Here is a 16,326-nt window from a genome sequence, read left to right on the forward strand (position 1 = left end):
AAGTCATAGATAAAAAGGTGACCTCACACAGCTACCACCTGTTTCTGCAAAAATTTTATATGGAAGATTTGTCCCCTGCCTTGCTCTGTCCTCCAGGTTTTTATAAGACATCTGCAGTCTGCTCGTGTGTCTTAGGATGTCCTTGGAAGACTCCATCAGTGATTAGACAGGTTAAAACCCCAGAGTCCATTCACATGGCAGCGGAAAAGAGAAGGCAGCAAGCTATTCAAACTTCATCTTTTTTATTTGTGGCTTTTTGTTACCTCCTACACCTCAGCCTCCTCCCAAAACCCCCTGGACCAAAGTTGTCATGGCCTGAAAGTAACTAGGCTTGCCCCAGTCCAGAGCTACTTTGTTTCCATCAATTTCCCCATCCTCCCTGGCTTCTTTTGCAGCATTTGTATCTTCCTCTGAGTTGAAGTCCACTAAATCAAACCCTTTGAAAGACCCCATCTCTTGTCTGTGACTATCCTAGCATCTATAGAGTCCTGAATCAAATCTTTCAAAATTTCTTCCATCGTTTCTTCACACAGGTCTTTGACAGAAAAGGTTTTATAGTGCTGCTTCCTTGGGGCTGCACTGGTAGACTTCTGTTCTTTCAGCTCCACCTAGATGACCCCTGACTTCAGTCTCTACATTGTTACAATAATTCGAAGTTTCTTTTGCATCTTCCATAGAGACAAATTCAATGAATGGGTACTCTTTGGGTTGGCTTTGGTTATTGTAATAACAATTCAGAATATTAATTTGCTTATTGTAATAACAATTCAGAATATTAATTCAACTGTAATTTACAGACTCAAGCAAGTGGGGCAAGCTGATGGACCTTACCTTCTCAAACACTTCCTGCAGGCCAAGATGGTGGCGTGGAAGCGTGAAAATTCTGCTCCCCCCATAATTGCCTCAGATACCTATAAAAATGTCTCTAAACAAACTGTAAGGCTAGAGAACCCACAAAGTGACAGAGAAAAAAACATCTCCTACTGAAGACAGCCCAGCAGCCAGACAGGAAGGGTTCATCCCTGGGATCAGAGCCCAGCCCCACCTGAGCCTCCAGTTTTAGCCTCAGGGTGGCCCAACTAGCCACTGCCAGAGGAAAAGCAAGTCAACAACGTGACTAAAGAAAATAATACCTTAAGAAATATGAAATGGCAAAAGTGGCTCAAAAAGCCAATGAGGAGAAGAATGACTTGAAAAGCCAAATTTGACAGATGGAAAAAAGAATCTCAAAATCTCACTGAAGAGAATAATTCCTTCAGAATTAGATTGGAGCAAATGGAAGCTAATTACTTTATGAGAAACCAAGACAATATTAAACATATCTAAACAAATGAAAAAAGAGAAACCAATGTGAAATATCTCATTGGAAAACCACAGACCTGGAAACTAGAACCAGGAGAGATAATTTAAAAACTATTGGACTACCTGAAAGCCATGATCAAAAAAAGAACCTAGAAATCATCCTTCAAGAAATTCTCAAGGAAAATTGCCCTGATGTTTTAGAACCAGAGAGCAAAATAGAGGTTGAAAGAATCCACCGATCACCTCTTGAAAAAGATCACAAAAAGAAAATGCCTAGGAATATTATAGCCAGGTTGTGGAGCTTCCAGATCAAGGAGAAAATATTACAAGCAGCCAAGAAGAAACAATTTAAATATTGTGGAAACACAATCAGGACAACACAGGATCTAGCTGCATCTGTATTAAGAAATCGAAGGGCTTGGAATATGATATTCTGGAGGTCAAAGGAGCTGGGATTAAAACCAAGAATCACCTACCCAGCAACACTGAATATCATGTTTCAGGGGGAAATGTGGTCATTCAATGAAATAGAGAACTTTCAAGCATTCTTAATGAAAAAATCAGAGTTGAATATAAAATCTGACATTCAGATACAAGAAGCAAAAGAAGCATGAGAAGGTAAACAAGGAAAAGAAATAATAAGGAACTTATCAAAATTGAACTATTTACATTACTACATGGAAAAACAATAATTGTAAGTTATGAAACTTTGCTCAGTATGAGAATAGTTGAAGGGAATATAAATGTATACTATATATATTTACATACATATATGTATCTATAGGAGGGTATATGGGCATATGAATACATATGTGAGTGTATGTATATATGTGTACAGGCATACATAGACAGAGGGAACAGGATCAATTGAATAGGAAGGAATGATACTTAAAAAGTGAAATTGAGAGGTGAGAGAGGAATATAATGAGAGGAGATGGGGAGAGACAGAATGGGGTAAATTATCTCATATAGAAGAGGTAAGGGAAAACTATTACAATGGAGTGGAGGAATATAAAGGCAAAAGGTAATGGGCCAACCTACTCTCATTGAATTTGGCTTGGGGAGGGAATGACACATACTAAATAGGGTATTTCACCCTACAGGAGAGTAGGGAGGAAGGGGATGAGAGGGGACATGATGAAGGGGAGGGCAGGTTGGGGGCGGAGGGAATTTAGATACTCACACTTTTGAAACAGGACAGCATCAAATTAGAGAATTGAACAAGTGGGAGGTAATATAGGATGAAGGGAAATATAGTCAGTCTTTCACAATATATCCACTCTGGAAATGTTTTGCATAGCTACACATGTACAACCTATATTGAATTGCCTATCTTCTCAGTAAGAGTGTGTGACAAGGAAGGAAGGGAAAGAATCTGGAATTCAAAGTTCTAAAATCAAATTTTTAATATGTATACACATATATATATATATAATTATATTATATATATCATAACTATATATATATAATATAATTATATTTTTACATGCAACTGGAAAATAAGTTATACAGGCACTGGAGTATAGAGATCCATCTTTCCCTACTGAAAAGTCACAGGGGGAATGGGGTAGGATATAGGAAAGAGCAGATTGGTGGAGGCGGTATACAGTGGCATCACTATTTTGGTGTGGTGGGTAGGGGAAAGATGGGGACAAACTTTGTAACTCAAAATCTTGTGGAAATAAATGATGTAAATTAAAAATAAACATAAATTTCAATTTAAAAAATTAAAAAAATCAAAAACTTCCCACAGACTCTCCTTGGTAATTCTCTAGGTGAGGTTATTCAGCGGGAGGGAATTGGAGTCTGAGGACTTACTGTTACCCCTCCCCCAGAAATTATTCTTCCCTCTTGATTTCTTTTGTCTTTGGTTTTTCTCCCCTGTGTAGTCCAGATGGAGCACTGGGCTCCTGGCACTCAGTGCCCTGCTTTTCTTCCAAGGCCTTATGCACTTGTACTTCAGTCTTATATTCAACGTAAACAATTCTTTTACGAGTCCTGTCCTTGTTTCAGACCAGTGTGACCTCAATAGCATCTTCAAACACTTCTTTGAATTCCTCTTGAATTACTTTAAAGGGCAGATTCTTGCTGAAGGGCATCCTTGCATTGCGATCTTTCTTGTTTTCTTTTTCTTTTGCCAGATTAATTTCAGAGTCAAGCCCTTTGGAGCCACTGAGGTAGAGATCCTTTTATATGTCTTCAGCAGATTCACATTCCACATAGCCAAACTTCCTGGTGGCACCAATGTGGACCACAATGGTAAGGTCCTTTTCTACAAAGAAGTTGGTGATGCCAGTTTTGAGTTCAGAAGCAGTTTTGTTGAAATTCAGGTTCCCAGTGAAGAGACTGAAATTTGCAGACACTTCAGCATCCAGTTTCTGTTTCTTGGCTTCAGGGGCCTTCTGTTTACCCATTTCCTTTTTCCTCTTTTCAGATGCTTCTTTCATGGGTACCTCCTACTCCTCTTCCTCTTCCCCTCCTCCTCCAAATCCCTTGGCCTTCCCAAGTTTCCTCATGGTCGCTTCCATGGCAGCAGCCTTCCCTTTGTCATGCATAGCTTCTTCTTTAGAGTCATCCTCATCTTCTCCAATCTCATCACTGTCCTCCTCCTCATCTTCTTCATCCTCCTTATTCTCAGAGTGTTGTTTGAAGGGAACCATCTTTGTGGTTTTTGGAGGATCCAATTCTTCATCCTCATCTTCACTGTCATCCTCTTCAGACTCATTCTCCTTTTTGGAGTTCTTTCCATTTTTTGCCCCTTTGGGGGCACTGCCACTTTTGCAGAGGTAGTGGCTGATTTAACTAGAGGTGCTTCCTTCCTGCCTGGAGTGACAGGGGCTTTGGTGGGGGGGAACTTTCTTGGGGGTGGGGGTTGGTGGCTAGGGTGGCCTCCTTCTTATAAGAAATCACAAATGTTTTCTTGGCTGGTGTTGTGGCAACAACACCTTTTTTGGTTGGTGATACCTTCTTTACTGGTGTTGCCTCAGCCTTTGGTCTTTTTCCCAAGGAGGCAACAGGGAGTATGCTTAAGTAGTCTTGAGTGTCCTCGAAGTGTTCTAAATTTAAATGGCCAAGAGAAATAAAAGTTCCCTTTACTTACTCACAGAGAGGTTTTTGAGGGTCAGTGCTCCTGTGACACAGGCTTGTATTTGGGAGGTGTACAGGGTTGGAATTCTAGTTCCTGAATAAAGGCTGACTTTTCCCCCTGGGATGTTGACTTGGCATGTTTAGTCACATTGAATTCACTTAAATGTGAAATAAAGAGGAGAGGAAGCTTCTATTTCCTGTACATTCAGCAGCACTGAGGGATTTAAGAGCTTACAATTTCACTCCTGACAGGACTCGGATGTGGAAGAAGGTACTCAGCAAGGATCAAGGTTTTAAAAGATACAGGATGCAATCCCATAAAAAGCATCAATGAGTACTAGAAAATGAAATACAGAAAAAAAAGAATTGAGAGGTGGGGCAGAGAGGCACTTTGTAGCATGAATCTGGAGAAGAATAGAAATTCTTTAGCTAATTTATAACATTCACTTCTGCAAGCTTTTGAGTTCCAAATTTTCTTCTCCTCCCTCTCCTTTTCTCTTGTTCCCCATAGTGGCATGAAATATGATGTGGGTTCTACAAATAACTTCATATTAAAAATTAGTCAAGTTGTAAAGTATGATTATAACCAATGTAATGAAAAATGAGAAAGAAGTTACAAACAAAACTAGGGAGAGAGAGACAGAGAGAGAGACAGAGAGACAGAGAGAGAGACAGAGAGAGACACAGAGAGAGACACAGAGAGAGTAGTTTGTTTCAATCTGTGTTCATGCTCTAAATCTTTCTCTGGATGAGGATGGATTCCTTTTGTTTTGAGTCTATCAAAATGGAAACTCTCACTGTGTTACAGCACAGAATATGATAAAAAATCATATTGAACCTTTCAAGTAACTGACTGAACAAATCATACTTGTTTCTACTCTCACTAAAGATATCAACAATGCATTATTCACAATGCCTAAGGTAACTATAAATATGCTGATATGGTTATTAATCATAAAATGTAATAAGCTCTCTATACAGGGAAGATAGCTAGAACACTTAGTCAGCCTGTCCAAGCCTGCCACAAAAACCCTCCAAGCAGAACACCACAGCCACTCACCCTTACCTAGGAACCAATCGGGGATTTTTACTGTTTGGGTAACTGATGAGTCATTAAGCAATTCTATCCTTTTGCTGCTGTGTTTTTCCTGCTTTCTCACCTTGTCAACAGTTATGTTGTGGCCTTTGTCTATATAAACCTCAAGATATATATGCTTGGGGCTGCTTGATTTGGGTACATGACCCCTGGAAGTCACCAGCAATTATGCTCAACAACTAAAACTTCACTTAAAATGATTAATGGTATCATGTCTCAATTTCTCCTTACAAAAATTTTATACACCAAAATTTTAAATTTTGAGCTGGTCCTTGAACCTTTGCAGGGTTAATTTCCCACCCTTTACTTTTCATATGCTCAATTAGAAGGATCATTCTCCTCTCTACTTCTTTTGCATCTTTTCCCTGTATCATGATATCATCAATGTAGTGGGTAAGCTGTACACCAGATTGCTTTTAATTCATCCAACTGTTCAGCCACAATCCTGTGACAAATAGTAGGGTTATGCAGGTGTCCTTGTGGAAAGTGGGTGAAACTATATTGTCTACCTTGACAAGTGAAAATGAACTGGTCCCATTGTATAGGGGCTATTGGGATGGTGAAAAAGGCATTCACTAAGCCAGTAACAACAAACCAAGTCCCATCATATTTCTGGATCCTTTCTATTAAGGAGATGGTATCTGGAACAGCAGCATACAAAGGAGGAGTCACCTTATTCAATTGTCTATAGTCCATGGTCATTCTCCACATCTCATATGATTTTCATACTGGCCATATAGGACTATTCCATCATGTGGTTGTAGGGACTAACACTCCTGCTTCAACATATTCCTTTATAGTAGTGGTAATTTCGTTTTGCCCACCTGGAACATGATACTGCTCTAAAGCAGTTACTTCAGAAGGTTCAGGTAAAGGAATTGGGTCCATTTTTATTTTCCTACTAAATCTGTATTAATTCCTATTGATGAGGGTCACCATAAAATGATGAGGTTAGGGTTAGGGGTGCCCAATACCCCCAAATTCCAACATGCTGAGTCCTGCTGAATGAATTCAATTCAAGTGTTCTCTCACTCAAAGAAAAGCAAAGGATTATTAAAAGTTCACTTGTACTGGACACAGAATAAGTCTGTGCTAGAAAATTCTATGATACTCTCACACCACATGGAGGCAAGATGGGGTCTTATACGCAGAAAGGTTGTGGAAGGAATCTAGGGGTGGTCTAGGGGAGGAGTTTGGAGAGGGTTTTCAGGAGGAGTCACATAAAGTCAGACTGCAATAATTAGTTTGAGTAGGATCTTCAAGAGGAATTAATGAGGTCAGGTAATAGTTTATTTGGGTATAGATATTTTGATAGGCTCAAGGGTGGGAAGTAGATGGACAATGGATGGTCAAGGTAGTAACAAAGGTTTGGACAGAGCCACAATGAAAAGCTTATGACCTCATGCAAAGGACTCATTAAATGGGAGGATTCAATCAATTCAAGGGGGTTCCCAGAGCCTGTACCTCAAATATTCAAGGAGAGTTCAAGGGGATTCCTAGAGCTTGCACCTCATTATCATCTTCCTTACAGCAAATTGGTATCTTCCTTCAGTCAAATACAGAGTCATGCCTTTCAATATATCTATTCCAATGATGTATTCAGGAATGGGTGCAGCAACAATAGCATATTCTTTCTTAGGTAATTACCCAATTTTCATTATTTTAAGTCATCTGGCTGATATGTCAGCCACTTAGCTCCATACTATACTTATCAGGGTTTCCAAAGATAAGTGTGGCCTCAGCCCTCTACTCCCCCACCCCAGCAATGGTCTAGTTACAGTAGTTGGGCCATTCTTTCAATATTTTTTCAAACCAATAGAGGGCTACAATTTCCTCTGTATATTTCTTTAGTCTGAGTTTGGGCTTGGCCTATTTCCTACTCTCCCTAAAGCTGCAGCAAACCTGGATACAATAATTCAGATTCTCCCTGAAGATGTGGCAAACTTGGATACCAAGAGTCAGGAGTAACTGTAAGAGTGGTTCCTGCTTCCCTATTCATTCTAATGTTAAGTACTTTTTCTTGCTACATTTTATGCAGCTCTTCCATTGGAATACCATCTATTCTTCTAAAATCTACCCCTCCTCTCAATAGAGCAGTAAACAATTCTCTTCTTGTTGATTTATTTTGTCTTTGAATTCTCTGGCTATTTACTCTTCCCTTGAGGAAATTAATCTTTTTCCCATTCCCTTAAATCACTTAATTGTGAAATCTTGTCCAGCATCTCTGAAAGAGGGTGCCTTATTTACCAATTAAGAGAACTAGGTGCTTAGAAGCAGGAGGAGCTATCTTCACTACAATATTTCTCTGAGTAATTCCTAGGGGTGTATCATGATATGCATTTGCATCTCCAACCATGATAGTAGCTTTCATTACTTCTTCCTTTAATTTTCTCATTCACTCTCTCTCTCTCTCAGTGAGAACCAGGGTCTGTCTCTACCAGGCCACATAGAGTTAGTAGGATATTGCTTTTTGCATCCATCTGCAGCTAAAGCTAACAGATGATTTCTGTTGCTGCCTCATTGCATATGGTGATCCGTAAAAGCTTGGTGTACAAAATGATTCTGACTGATGCTTATGAATTTTAAGCATTCCACCCTATCCAGTGCTATTCCTCCAGCTCCTCCATCAGTGTTTCTTACTTTCCAAGACACTAAAGACTCTCCCATTCTTTGGGTGAATCTACTCAATATATCAGTAATCTCCTGTTGAGTGAAATCCTCAATTATCTCCCTGGACTCTCTTTGACCCTGGCTATTCTCCTGCTTTCTTCCTCATATGGGAAGAATTTATGCATTAGAAGACTCCTCATCTAACCTTGTTCCATTCTTGAAACACACATTCTCCTGGCAGCTGTCAGGGCAACTCTGCCCAGCCCTTACAAAAGCTTCATGCATTTTCCTTCTGCTAGCTTTTTGCTTCCTTTTAGCTACATGAACAGTAGCTTGTTCTACAACCTGAGACTCTCCAGCTTCCTCTTCTGAATGCTGTAGCACAGAAGATTCCTCACACAAACCAGCTGAATACCTTCCCATCTGAGCTTTTTCCTCCAGAAGCTTAACTCTACTTTTATACATAAGACAATAACTTGTTGGAAGGACCCAGCCTCTCCTGAATACTCCTGCCAGTTCTTTGCCTATTTCTATGGGTATTCCTTGCAAACATTTTTCCAAATCTCCATGTTCTCCCTCTTGAAACCTTGGTTCCCAGTTACAACAGGGTCCTATGCTTTTGGCACATTTTCTGGCTGGAGATATATTAGGCAAATCCTCCCATCCTGGGATAGCAATTTCTCCCTCTAAAGTCCTCCTGCTTCCAAATAGAGGCCTGACATTTTGTGATCCCACCCTCATCACCAAATGTATCAACAATGCAGTATTCACAATGCCTATGTTAACTATAAATATGCTCATATGGTTATTAATCACAAAATGTAACAGTCTCTATATGGGGGACATTGCTAGAACATTTATTCAAATACCAGAAAATTGAGTCCCAGAATCAAAGCCATCCCAGTAGCCACAGAGGTGGCACACATAGGGAAAACACCCACATTCTCAAGCCTTCAAAACAGAACAGACAACTTTAGGCAAAGATTCTCCTCTCCTCACTCACGGTAATCACTTGGCCTTCACACAGCTAACTCCCAGCATGCCCAGCCCCTCACAGTTCCCTTCCTTAGCAGGATTCCTTAGCAAAAGTTCTGGCTGGCTCAAAAAAAGGAGTTCACGCTGCCACTGCCACTTCCAGTCACCACACTGGCTCCAGCCTGGCTCCTACGCAGCTCAGGCTCCTTCCTGACCTACCCCTTCCTGCTATATCAGCAATTTCAAGGGGAATGGAAGATCTTCAAATCCCATTGCCATAACCCTGAACATTCTTTGATCTGAATTCCTATGTTGAGCTTATTATACCAATCTATTTTGTTTTGGGGACCATATTTATAATAATTTGGTACAGCAATCTCCCTATGAGAAACTTCTTCACCTTCTCTACAATGGATAGCTTTAAGGAGTTGTCTAGGTTAAATCATTTTGCCGTAGTCCAACATGCATGGGACTTGATGCAGGACTTGATCCTATGTCAGGAGAAAATTAAGCTTGCTTCACTCTGAAGACTTTCTTCAACAGCTGAAATGTCAGAGGTCTAGAAACTAATCACTAGGGAATATAACCATTTAAAACTGATAACCTTTATCCAGGGTCACTGCCTCCTAATAATTAGTCCCCACAGTCAATTATTAAATGTAGATCTGATTCCAGACACAATTCATTTCACTCTCCAAAATTTTTCTTGCCTATAGTTACCAACACCCTTCCCTACCCCCAACAGTGAAAGATTAATAAATTCTTTGCTCTAAATGTGAGCAACTTTTGAATGATAGAGGTGTTGCAAGAATGTAGGGTCATCTTCACTGCAGTCAATATTGGTATCATAGCTCTCAGTTCTCATAAAATTGAATCACCTCACAAAGCATTCCAGTTTTTCTGATCTATATACTCAAAAACTATATTATATTTCTCCAATCTACTACTTGGGTGATTTATCAGGAAACTCTGGTTCATCCATGATATTCCCAGTTTCTTCAGGCAGATGAGAACTTTGGAACTTTAGAGGGGTCTGGCATGGTCACAATTACATGCAGATTTCTGGAAAAAGAGGAGAAAACTCATGGTAATTCTAAATTTAAGTTGAGCTATTTTATGTTTATTGGGAAAACCCATAGTATAAATAATTATTAGACTTTTTAAATGTGTAAATGAATTATTAGTCTGGATGAAGACAGTGAATTTTTCTTACTGAGGGACCATTTTTTCCCTGTAATTGTAGAAATTTTGGAGTCAGTTTTAGTTGCCAGATTTCTTGCTTTGCAAGGAATCAGCTTATGAGGGAACTCACCAGTCACAAGCTGGTTCTGCCATGGACTGGTAGGATTTTTGCTGATCTCTGTACTCTTGATTCCAAAATATGAGAAAGAGGTTGAAAAGTGCTTTTTGGACATGCCCAGTCACAGTGATAGAAGGTAGCTAAAATTCTTTGATGGTTCCAGTCTTTAAAAAAAGCGAATTTTTACTTCTGAAAAGTATACAATATTGTACTTAAATAGGTACCTGGAAGTACAGAATAACCAAACTTCAATCTTCATAGCTATAAAGTCCAAATAGTGAATCAGAGGAGGTTAGGTGAAAGGCAATGTACTTATTGATAGTGACAAGGCCTCATTATGAATCCAGGCTCCACAGCCAATTAAATACATGTTCCTGGACCAGTAACACAGTTTGTCTGATTTTCATTTTCTTAATTTGTAAAATGAGGAGGTTGGACTGGTTTCTAGTTAAAATGTCAATGAGATCTATTATATTAAAATTTAAGTACAGTCTAAATCTCTTTTCTGTGCTAGAATTAGGTAATAATGAATACTGTCTGAGATAAGCTATCACTGTTACATATTTTTTCTTGTTACTGTCTATTTATAATGAATTTTGATTTGCATTAAACTAAATTGTAATCTTTTCATATCATATGTGGTGATTTAGAGGTCTAAATGCAATTGTTTTTTATTTTAATTTTGCATTTATCACATTAAAAAGAATATTTTCATATAAAAAGTAGAGGAGAAATAGGATCACATGTGAATCTATTTTATTAAGTTTTCTTTGTGTATGTTTATATATATACCTATGCATATATTACATATAGACATATATGTATATATAAACATGTGTGAATATATGCTCATGAAACCAAACCAAAAAGCTAATATTTATAAATTTATAATATGATATGAATTTATAATATAATCTCAGAGGAAAGGCACTAGCAGGGGAGGTTGTAAGGAGTTCTAAGAGGAAAACTTTTAAGACCTCCTATAAAAGGTGAGATATGAACTAAGGCTTCAAATCACAGAATCCAAGAAGTGGAGATAAGTAGCTCCCAATCATGGGAAATAGACAGTAGAAAGACATGGGATGAGGAAATGAAGTAGAATGTGTGAGGAATAAGAAGAATGTCTGCTAGTCCATCATTGATTATGTAAAGGAAAGTAAAATGAAAAACCAAAACAGCAAAGACAGGAAGGGACTATGTTGTGAAAAGGTAGTAGGTACAATACACACTTTTGGAAAATCTTTGGTCTGTTGAGGGGAAGATAAATTTGAATACAAAGAGACTTCAGGCATGCGGACCAAATAGAAAATTATTGAAATATTCCAGTAAAGTGATAAATGCACAAATTAGGATGGTGGCTTTGGGGTTGGAACAATAGGGAGAACATTCCAGATATGTTGTCAAGACAGAAATCATAGGAATTGGCAACTGGTATGATATATGGGGTGAGTGTGAGTGAGGAATTGATGATAATAGAAAGGAAATGTACCCAGTGCCTGGGAGAATAATACCTAAAAAAATACCTAAGGGAACTATGAAAGTAGGAGAGTTTGGGGGAGAAGATAATGAGTTTTGTGAATTTTGATTTTGAAATTTCTACAATGTAAGCAATTTTAAATGTTCAAAATAAAGATGATAATGAGTGCAATAGAGAACTGAACATATGTATTTTGAAATCATCTTTATGAAGATAGTCATTGAACCCAAAGAAATTATGAGGTAACTAAATGAGAGAGTATAGAGGAAAAAGGGAATATAGTCTAGCATTAAACGTAGAGCACCCCCCCTATTGTAAGTTGGGTATAATCCAGATCAAGATCTAACAAAGAACAATGAGAAAGGTTAATGATAGATAGGAGAATAAACATAGAGCATTGCCATGAAAATCTAAAGCATAGAGAATGTGCAGAAGAAGAAGATGAATAACAGCTTCAAAGACTATCCTTCGATAAGGATAAAGATTGAGTAATCTCATTATATTTGGCAATTACACACAAACACGTGTGGTGTTTATAACTGTATGCTCATTTATATGGATATGCACAGACTAACTCTGACTTCTATCCAAGAATATGAAAATGACCCCCAAATCTCTAGGCCCATACGGAGTTGCACAATAGGATATAGCTTGTTTGTATTTTTGTTGACTTACTTTATATACTTTCTTTCTATGCTGGAAAGATTGGGAAGGATGTAAGGTAGACTAATATGGAAACTTTTTCTCACTTCTGAATGGACTAAGGTAGATTTTTCATTACATGGTACTTAGTTCTTTTGGGATTTCTTTTATTTTTTTTTTCTTGTATGTATATAAAAAAAGACAAACAAAAGTCTAGGCCATTGAACTGCTTTCTTTTCTGTGCTAATGGATTGATCTGAACAAAGCCCCTTTCTTTATGTTTTCCTCTGATCTAAAGACTTCAAATAGGGCAGCTGAATCCCTCAGATTACTTATTTTATTTGCCAATACAGGTTATCAGTTCCTCCTTTTCCTTTTTTATATCTTTTTCTTCTGTTCTTTACTAAGTGCTTTGTGGCATGTCTTTTTTAGTGTAAACTTGTACTGTCTTGCTAGAAGCTTCAGATATATCATATGTATGTGTGTATGTGTGTGTATATTTGTGTATGTATATATGTGTGTATATATATTTGCATATGCAAACATGCACACACATATATACTATCATAAATGTTAGTAACGACAACATGTTCTTTATACAGATATACAGCATTTATTTGGGGAACTGAGTCTGCTCATATAACTATTGATAAGAAAATTAAATTTTGTTCTAGGCCAGCTTACCACAGGATGGTAGAAATTTGTAATCATTTATATGTGTCCTCTTAAGATCCCCTATCTATTTTGTAAAGTGTGATACTTGTCGTCCGTTTGTTTTTCAGCCAAGTGCATTGCTTCATGGAACCTTTGGGGTTTTTTTGGGCAGAGATACTAAAGTGGTTTGACATTAACTTTTCTAACTCATTTTACTGATGAGGAAGGTGAAGCAAACTGGTTTAAGTGAATTTCCCAGGATCACATAGCTAGTATGTGTGTATGAGACCAGATTTTCACTCAGGAAGATCAGTCTTCCTGAATCCAGGCCCAACACTCTTTTCCACTGTGCCACCTAGTTTCAATGATTCTTGATTAGGAGAAAAGTAGGCAAATGACTTAAAGGAACTAGCTCTTATTGACACCTTAAAAAGTGGTTACTATCAGAGAAGTGACATGAGGGAGTCAGTGCGGTGTGTGGCTTCAAGATGGCAGTGGCTTAGGCCCTGTGCAAGAGGTGAAGGTGAAGGCCTGAGCAAGGAGGGCACGTGAACCACCACAGTGCACTGCCCTGAGGTCCTTGCTGGCTTCAGCGAGCAGCTGAAAGGTGGATGTTACACAGTTTGTTGAAAAAATCTGAGTCATCTAAACTCCTGCTGATAGTAGTTTTGGTGTATTGCTTTGAATGAAAAAAAATTTCCACCCTTAACTGACTAAAACATATAACCTGGTAAAATAAAGTGGAGATCTACATCATCCACTAAGAGTGGGAAGTTCATGAATCCCACTGACCAGGCTCCAAAAGAAGCCTGGAAGAGGGAATTAAAAAAGAGCAAGAAACAACGAATGATGATACGAGCTGCAGTACTAAAGATGAAGGATCCCAGACAGATTATTTGGGGACATGGAGAAATTGGATGAGATGGATTTCTATGAAGACAGCAGTCACAGCTAAATGAAATGTGCTAAAAGATAAGGGGAAAAAAAACATGAAGTTTGAACCTCATTCTCCGACTCTATGAAATGGAAAATCGAGATATCTACAAAGAATGTTGAAAGTTAGAGGTAGAATATGAGCAGAAGAGGGCCCAGCTCAGCCAGTGCTTTGATGCTGTAAAGAATGCTCAGCATGTGGAAGTGGAAAGCATCCTATTGCCAGATATGCCTCATGCTCCTTCTAACATCTTGATCCAAGACATCCCATTGCCTGGTGCACAGCCACTCTCTATTCTCAAAAAAACCCTGTGCCTATGGACCTCCCACCAGGGTCATTTCTTTCTTTCTTTTTTTTTAAAGCAAGTGAGGTTAAGTAACTTGCTCAAGGTTACACAGCCAGTTATTTCTGGGTGTGGTGCTAAGTATCAGATCCCAGGTATCCCAACTCTGGGGCCGGTGTGGGGCCGGTGCTCTTACTCGCTGTGCTACCTGGCTGCCCCTCAGGGCAATTTCTATACTTCCTCTTCTTGGACATGGTGTTCCTCCTTTACCTCTGGAAGAAAGCCTCCTGGCCCACCCCCTGGGCCACGTCCTCCCCAAGTTCTGCAGATGTATGGTCTAAAGTGAGGTTTATACTAGAACTTACCCCTTGGCAAGAGGAAGATATTTTATGTAGTCCAGAACTTGCTCATTGAGGCCATGATGATGATGCTGCCAGTACCAGCAAAGATGAAGGTTATCCTGAAGACATGGACCAAGATAAGCACGATGACAGCAGTGATGACAGTGACACTGACAGATCAGATGCTGACAGCAAAGGAGAGGAATTCATGTATTGTGATGATGAGGAGAGAGAACAATGAGGTCAAAAAGGGAGGTCTCAGTGTATGATTTGCTGATGTTCCTGGAAAAGCACAAAAGAAAATGAAGAACATGAAGGAATTAACACCTCATCAAGCTATGATGCTTAGAAGGGCAGGTCAGGAAACTCCTGAAGAGGTATGAGAAGTGAAGGAACTTTCAGAAGATGATGAAGAGGAGGATTCTGGTGACACTGAGTCAGAAAATACTGCACAGCAGCAGTACAAAGAAGAATCTCTTCCTGATGGGGCATCATCATCTCCTGCTTCCAAACAATAGCAACCACCTCCACAGTCTGTTCCTCCTACTCAGATACAGCCACCTCCCATTCCAGGACCACCCCCTCTTGGACCACCACCTGCTCCACCATTACAACCACTTGGGCCATCTATTGGCCTTCCTCCTGGTCCACCTCCAGGAGCGCCTCCATTCTTAAGACCACATGACTTTGAGGGCCTTTACCCTGGCTTTTACCTCCTAGTACTCCACAAGGCCCACCTCCTGGTCTTCCTCCTAGTCCTCCTCCACGAAGATCCCTACCAAAGCCACTGACCTCAGAACCTTCAGGTATCCCTTGCCCTCATCCTGTTATAATGAAACCACCTTTGGTGCCTCCACTTGGATCTGCTCCACCTGGGCTCTTTCCACCAGCTCCCTGGCCAAATCCAGGGGTTTTAAGTGCCCTACCTACTTTGATCCAGATACCCAAAGTGGATGACACCAGTGCAGCCACTATTTAGAAGAAAGCCACAGCAACCATCAGTGCCAACCCACAGATCACCAATACGAATGCAGAAATTACCAGATTTGTGTCCACTGCACTGAGGGTTCAACAAGAAACAAAGGAGCTACTGCTTGCTGCTTCCCAAAGAAAATCAGAAGAGGATTGTTTTACACCTTGCCAAAGCAGTACCTAAATCTGGGCCTTGTGCTCCTGTTTCAGTACAAACCAAGGAAGATATGTATGAAGCCTTCATGAAAGAGATGGAGAGTATACTGTGACAGCTTATGATGACAGGGGAGGTTTTTAATCTCAAAAATTCATATTAGAAAACATGGTTCATAGAGGAAGGAGTTCTTATATATTGGACACAAGTGCAGAGGAGTTTTACTCTGTCAAAGTATTTCTTAATTCCAGTGCAGGAATTGTTCTTAATGTTATTTAGCTTTGGTCAGAATTCACTGCACAGAAGAAAAGATGTTTCATTCAGAGGAGACTGATAAGCTTCTATAACAATGTCCCTTCCCATCTCTCCTATACCCATCACCATCACCATTTCATTTTTTCTTTGCAGGCATGAGATAAAGAGAGATGAGAAATCCTTTTCTTAAGTGGGTTTGTTAAGCCACTGGCATAGATATTTGTTAGAAACAAATGTATTTCAT

At 39.3% G+C, this 16,326-nt stretch overlaps 2 pseudogenes; one reads left to right on the forward strand and one right to left on the reverse strand.

The window, feature by feature from the left end:
- Window positions 1–273: 273 nt before the first annotated feature.
- LOC138171821 (nucleolin-like) lies at window positions 274–6,181 on the reverse strand (annotated as a pseudogene).
- LOC138171822 (WW domain-binding protein 11-like) lies at window positions 6,180–15,942 on the forward strand (annotated as a pseudogene).
- Window positions 15,943–16,326: the final 384 nt, after the last annotated feature.

Source organism: Petaurus breviceps, unplaced genomic scaffold (assembly GCF_028583685.1).
Source record: "Petaurus breviceps papuanus isolate PSGF00001 unplaced genomic scaffold, PetGlider_PUasm1.0 47, whole genome shotgun sequence".
Lineage (NCBI taxonomy): Eukaryota > Metazoa > Chordata > Mammalia > Diprotodontia > Petauridae > Petaurus > Petaurus breviceps.